Source organism: Cebus imitator, unplaced genomic scaffold, assembly GCF_001604975.1.
Source record: "Cebus imitator isolate Cc_AM_T3 unplaced genomic scaffold, Cebus_imitator-1.0 Scaffold36, whole genome shotgun sequence".
Taxonomy (NCBI): domain Eukaryota; kingdom Metazoa; phylum Chordata; class Mammalia; order Primates; family Cebidae; genus Cebus; species Cebus imitator.
Window position 1 is genome coordinate 3,525,131 of NW_016107351.1, and position 6,046 is coordinate 3,531,176.

The following is a 6,046-nucleotide window of genomic DNA, read 5'->3' on the forward strand; positions in this document are numbered from 1 at the left end:
ACCGCTGTGCCCTGCTCACAAAGCTATTTTATAATAAAGTGTTGAGAATCTTGTGCGATTTGTGGCACACTGTCCTGCAAGGGAGTGGTTGCGCAGGGCGCCGTTTCCGCTGACTTCTGGTCGAATTCTCGCCATCGTGAAGTCGGAGCCTGTCGGTGGAGCCGTCCTAAGGCAGGGCCATCTGTGTAGGAATCTGCTGTTTGCAGACTTCTGTCGGTGACCACCAGGCCTTCACTCTTAGAACCTTGGAGGAACCCTGTGGGGAGCCCGCCATGTGGAGGAGGATGCTTTGCTGGACTGTGGTTGGGAACCTGGGGAGGATGAGCCCAGCAGGTAGAGGGTCTGAGCTGCTTTTCTGAGTGGGCTACCCCTGCCGAAGGCCTCCCTCCTGTACCTGTGAGCTGGGGATGATCATTAGCGTCCCCTCCCCTGGCATGTGGGGCTGTGCCTGGCATGATGAGGAGCCTTCCCGAGTTTCCACGGAGGACACACCACCCGGGAAAGCACTTGGATAGCCTCGGGGAAGATGAGGGTGGGCCCAGGAGATGCCAAGGGCAGGCCCTTGGGCGGGTTTTTCAACAGTGTCTCTGCCTGCCACCCCTGTGCCCCTGCTGCTGCTGTGCCCCTGCCACCTCTGCCTGTCATCACAGCGTCTCAGAGAGGAGAGCCACATGGCTCAGCATGGCCAGGGGCAGGCTAGGCTGTCCTGCTGCAGAGGACACATGCGGGCCCAGTGTCCCCTCCCCTCCCCTCCCCACCACAGGGGCCCCGTGGCCTGCACTGTCTGTCTGCCCAAGAAGCTTCCCTCTGAGGCGCCTTGTGTCCATCCTGCTCACCCAAGGCCAGGAGCCCCTGGGAGACTGTGGTAAGAAGGAGGGAGAGGCATACACTATTTCCCCCTCCCCTGCCCAGGGCCCTGGCATCAGTGTGCCCTGTATTCAGCAGCCTTTTCCCCAGGCAGCGGGGCCTGGGTGGGTGCCTCCCCTACCGCCTCCCTGGAGTCGGCCCCAGCGTGCCCCATGGTTCCACGCCCGCTCAGAGCTGCTCAGCCCCCGGGAGAGGCGGCCGGGTCCTGAGTTTCGTGAGGGGGATCAGCGCCTGCTCCAGAAAAACACCTTTGCTGGACTTGGCATTGGGGAATGGCAAGGGAGCCTCGGAGAATCTCTCCTCCCTCTGCCCTGCAGCCCCCAGGGTACCTATGTCACTTAGTTCCTGACTGCCTGCTTTGGGCTGGGGTCCCAGGACCCCAGACTTCTGCTGAACCGGGCTCTCCGGGGGGATCCCCTGCTTGTTGCCACTGCCTTGTGAGTCCCAGTGTCACAGACAGCCCTGGCTGCATAGGGAGCCCTCGCTCCATGGAGCTGAGCTGTGGGTTTCCTTTCCCGTGGGGACCTGCAGAGAGGCTGCCTTGTCACTGTCCCCTCACTGCTGGGGTATAAATCCTCTTTGTCTCTATCTTCTTGGCTCTCAGCCACTGGCCGTGGACTCTGGGGACACTCAGGACTCAGGCCTGGAATTTTCCACAAGGTTTTTCTTAGGTACGTTGGTGTAAACAGGGTCCCGTCTTGTCCCAGAGGCTGAGCTCCGGTGGGCAGGGGGAGAGTGGGTGTGGCTGTCTGGGGGCTGGGCTCGGGACAGGGTCCAGGGTTTCCTGGGGAAACTGTGAAGAGTGCCTGCCCCTCCCCTGGCTCCAGCCAGTGTCTGGTCACCCTGGTGGGCAGGGAGGGGTGGCTGCAGGGTGCAGGAAGGTGGTGGCTGGGTGGGAGTGGCAGGTGCTGACTTGGCCCAAAGGCCAGAGGGGCGGTGGGTCCCCTGGATGCCGTGTGGCTAAGGGCATCTCCGTTCCCAGGGCCTGTTATCACAGAATCTTTCCCGAGAGCCCGAGAAGGGCCTGCTATCTCCAGAAATGTCTATTGTGCAGGCACCTGGATGTCTACTTCGTCCTGATACGGAGGAGAGGGCGCGCCCTGGGAGATAACGTGGCCACCTTTGGCCACATTGGTGGATAAGAGACGGCCAGGGGGTCACTGCAGGGCCTGCTCCCCCTTCGCTCCCATCAGGGGACTGGAGCTCATGTGTGGGGGTGGGAAAGGGTGTCCCTCTGCTGCAGACCTTGGGTAGGAGAGGGGCCCGGGGCTCTTTCCTACCTGAGTCGGCCCCGGGGCCGTCGGTGTTGGTCTCATCATCACCAACTGCAGTGTCTGGACGGCAACAGGCTCTGCTGAGCAGGTGCCTCATGACACCTGGTTAGGGGTGAGGCTGAGCCTGGGCAAGCCAGGACCTGCCGAAAGGTCAGGGCGAAGATCATAGACCCCCTCCAGCAGCCCCGGGGCCCCATGAAGGAGCATCCGGGCCGCCCCAGTGTGAGCCCGGAGTTGTGTCCACGGCAGCCTGGCCTCCTTCAAAGTGCCTCGGGGATGATCACGCCTGAATCTGTGCAGGTCTCGGGAGCCTTCTCCAGCTCAGCCTCTGCTGCCTCACGGGACACGTCACTTCCTGGGCATTGATTCAGCACCTCCTGTGTGAAGGGGAACCAGAGAGGCCAGTCCTTGCTCCCGAGGCCTCAAGGGTCTGGATGTGGGGGTAAACCCATGCCCCACAACGCGCCCAGACTGTGAACGCAGGGCAGGGCTGAGGCTCACTCCAGGGCTTGGGGCACAGGGCCCAGAGCCCATGTGGATGAAGAAGCGCTGTCCTTTTCTTGGGCTGGAGGGACAGGGGGCCTTTGGTGGCCGGTGAAAGCGTTTTGCCAGCCAAGAATGTTCTTTTTGCTGGCCGCACCTAATCTGGTTTCTGGGGAAGGTAGGAGGAGGCTGCATCATCAGGTGTCTGACACCGTGGGCTAAGTGCTGGCTCGGGGAATGCAGCTCAGGACCCGGGGCCGGAGGAGCCGCCCAAGGCTGTGGCTCTGTCTCTTTTCGGACTTGAGGGACTCTGACCATGGTTGTGGACTCTCCCTAGAAAATCTGCACACATAGCGATTTGCCGACCCGTCCTGGGAGTTCAAGGGAGGCCGGGGGAGCAGAGAGACAGGGCTGGGGCCAGAGGAGAGAGGAGAGGGGAGAGCCGGGGGTCCTGTCCCCAGAGGCTGCCATGCAGGGGCTGGCTGCATTCCGAGGCTGGAGGAACAGCTCTGCCTTGCAGGGAATTGGCACAGCCAGCCTGTCTGGCCGCTTCACTGGGGGTTGGCCCCTATGCCCTTGAGGATGGCGATTGGGGAGGGAGGGCGGTGATGAGGGAGGAGGGTCCTGATGTACCACCTGCCCCCAGATGGCCACGGTGACCCTCCCCAGCGTCCTTGAGCTTCGCCGGCACCTAACGGAGCCCTGGAGGGCACATCCATTTGCTGTTTCTGCTGTCACACGTGACCACAAACCTAGTGGCTTAAAACAATGCAAATTTATTTATTTATTTTCTCTTTTTCCCCCGCACGTCAGGCGGGTCATGAGCCACTGTTCTAAAGACGTTTCATGTCTCACACAAAAGCGTGAAAACCCCCTCATTGTGTACATGAACACAAAAGAATCAAAACCATGCCCGCTTACTAGTTTAGATTCTGGGGGTCAGAAGTCCCGTGGGGCCCCACTAGGCTAAAGCTGTGGAGTCAGCAGGGCTGCTCCTTCTGGAGGCTGGGGGCGGGTCCGTCTCCTGGCTTTTCCCGGCTTCTGAAGGCCAGGGCGTTCTGGCCGCAGTCCCAGGCTGGGGCGCCCTCACAGCCTCTGCTTTCTGACCCCGCTTCCCTCTCACAGGGGCCTGCGATGACCTTGGGCTCAGCTGCATGACCCTGGGTAGTCTCCCATCGCAGGGCCCTGTGTCACCTGGCAGTGTCCCTCTTGCCATGAGAAGTAGCCCATTCACAGCCCAGGGATTAGGACGCAGGCCCCCTGGGGGGACCACGCTGCCCAGTGCAGAGGGTGTCCAGGAGGGACCAGCCCTCAGCAGGGCTCCCAAGTGGAGCTCATCCCCAGCACAAAGTCCACAAGGGGTGGCGTGAGGTGTCCAGGGTGCTGGAGCTCAGTGGGGCTGGTCAGGACTTGCTCAGGCACCCGGCTCCAATGCGGGGAACTCATGGCTGTGGGCAGGAGTCACAGGGAGAAGTGAGGACCCCATAGACTTTCCTTCCCCAAACTCAGATTCCCTGGAACAGAGAGGTGAGGCTCAGGGGTGAAGGATGAGCGACTTCTGCGATAAGATTTCCGTGACGCCCGTTCATGTCTGTAATTGTTTATTTTTTGAGACCAAGTCTTGCTCTGTCACCCATGCTGGAGTGCAGTGGCTCGATCACAGCTCATTGCAGCCTCAACCTCCCAGGCTCAAGCAATCCTCTCTCCCAGGCCTCCCAAGTACCTGGGACTACAGACACGTGTCTTGGGAGACAAATTTTTTTATTTTTTAAGAGATTGGCGGGGACCCTCTCACCATGTTGCCCAGGCTGGTCTTGAACTCCTGGCCTCAAGCAAACCTCCTGCCTTGATATTCCAAAGTGCTGGGATCACAGGTGTGAGCCACCATGCTTGGTCTCTTTTCAATTTTCCTTTTTTTTTTTTTGAGACGGAGGTTCATTCTTGTTACCCAAGCTGTAGTGCAATGGTGTGATCTTGACTCACTGCAACCTCCACCTTCCGGGTTCAAGCGATTCTCCTGCTTCAGCCTCCTGAGTGGCTGGGATTACAGGCACCCGCCACCATGACCGGCTAATTTTTGCATTTTTTTTTTTTTTAGTAGAGACAGGATTTCACCATGTTGACCAGGCTGATCTTGAACTCCTGACCTCAGGTGATCTGCTCCCCTCGGCCTTCCAAAGTGCTGGGATTACAGGAGTGAGCCCCCATGCCCGGCCTCAAAAATTTTTAATGTAAATTTTCAAATAAAAAATTCGACCTTACACGCGTGGTCGATAATCACCGTACATGCCCCAATCGACAGTCGCCACCCTTGCTTCATGGATAATCGCCACGCACGCCTCATCGATTGCTGTTGTCTTTCTCTTGGCTTTTCCTCTTTGGCGGAAGCGTTTTCCATCCTGTAGCAAACATTCTGAGACTTTGTTCCTGTGGACCTCGGGATGCAAAGCGCCAAGTGCGGGAAACTCCGGAACACACTTGTGGCTCCCTTAGGACAATATCCAAGTGGACAGTCACTCCTTGGCCTCTGTGCAGGCCCCTTCCAGAATCACATTCCTCTGATTGTTTACTGCAGTCAGAGGGAACAAACGGGTTCCTAACAAGGCCCCCAGTTTAAATTTGGTTGTGGCGTCTCTTGAACCTCTCTGAGTCTAGACCCACTGCCACCCCGCCCCCATTCCTCCTTCCGCCACTTGTGCTTTGTGGCAGAAACAGATCGGCTGTCCTGCAAACGTATCACCTGTCCAGCAGCTGTTTGCTTCCCTGCGGTCCCCTCGCCCCGAGTCTCCTGCAAACCGAAGCCGTGCTGCAGAAATGCCCTTAGATTCAGGCTCATCTTGCTTTGCCAGAAGGCTTTGTGGACAGAGCTGTGAGAGTCACCTGAAGGCACCTGTGATGCTAAGTGTGCCCAGGGGGTCCCGGTGGTCCCAGCCCGAACCACCCGGAGATGCCTTGTCCCGTCATTACTGACCTCATCCATGACCCTTGTGAGAAATACTTATTTCATGAGAGGCAGCTTTAAAATCGCGATATGCTCTCATATCTTTACAGTGAGTAGCTTGAACAATGACAAAAAAGGCTGGGCACCGTGGCTCACGCCTGTAATCCCAGAGCTTCTGTGGGCCGAGGTGGGAGAGGCCGGGAGCTTGAATCCAGCCTGGGCAACATGCTGAGATCCATCTCTACAAAAAAATAAAACATTAGCCAGGTGTGGTGGTGTGTGCCCGTAGTCCTAGCTGCTCAGGAGGCTGAGGCAGAAGGATCCCTTGAGCGCAAGAGGTTAAGGCTGCAGTGAGCTGTGATTGCACCACTGCACTCCAGCCTGGGTGATGGAGTAAGACCTTGTCTCTTAAAAAAAAAAATAACCAAACATGCCGGGCAAAGAGGTTCACACCTGTAATCCCAGCACTTTCGGAGGCTGA

The 6,046-nt window shown here is 58.2% G+C and overlaps 1 pseudogene; it reads right to left on the reverse strand.

Annotated features, from left to right (window-relative positions):
• Positions 1–3,431: 3,431 nt before the first annotated feature.
• LOC119470620 lies at positions 3,432–3,526 on the reverse strand (annotated as a pseudogene).
• Positions 3,527–6,046: the final 2,520 nt, after the last annotated feature.